Source organism: Gracilinanus agilis, chromosome 1 (assembly GCF_016433145.1).
Source record: "Gracilinanus agilis isolate LMUSP501 chromosome 1, AgileGrace, whole genome shotgun sequence".
Lineage (NCBI taxonomy): Eukaryota > Metazoa > Chordata > Mammalia > Didelphimorphia > Didelphidae > Gracilinanus > Gracilinanus agilis.
The window spans coordinates 790,874,074-790,874,771 of NC_058130.1; positions in this window are offsets into that span (position 1 = coordinate 790,874,074).

Below are 698 nucleotides of genomic sequence, written 5' to 3' on the forward strand. Positions count from 1 at the left end.
CTCCTTCTCCTTCTCCTTCTCCTTCTCCTTCTCCTTCTCCTTCTCCTTCTCCTTCTCCTTCTCCTTCTCCTTCTCCTTCTCCTCTCTCTCTCTCTCTCTCTCTCTCTCTCTCTCTCCCAGGTTATAATATTAAAGAGACTTACACCACAACCAGTAAGGATTCAGTTTTTTATTTCTCCCTAAATAGAAGGAAATCAGTCACCTATTTCACCTTGGACACTGAGAGAGGAGGGGAAAAGGACAATGGAGTGAAAGTAGGATCAGGGAAGAAAATTCCTTCCTTCCCCCTATCCTTAAAGCTCAGGACTGAGAATCAAAACCAGGCTAAGAAGCAAAAGAAATTTCTACAGTATCTCAGAGAAACTTGCAGGCTTCCCTACCCTTCATTTCCCTTCATGATGGATGGATTTAATTAATAATAATTTTATTCTCAATTACTTCAATAACCACATTTTGTCCAGTCACATCTCTTGCTCCATTATCATTCTCAAAACCTACAGTAGGAACCATCTGGGTCTCTACTTCTTTTCCTCAAATGGTTCATTTCCTTAAGATGAGAATGCTGGAGGAGGAGAGGTCAAGGGAGGAAAGGAAGCAGGAGAAGTCAGCTGATGTAGAAGAAGCTACTGGTGTAGCAGGAAGGTCAAACTGTTGCTGAGAATTTCTTCTTAGGCTAGATTGTTTACAGTATGGGGTGA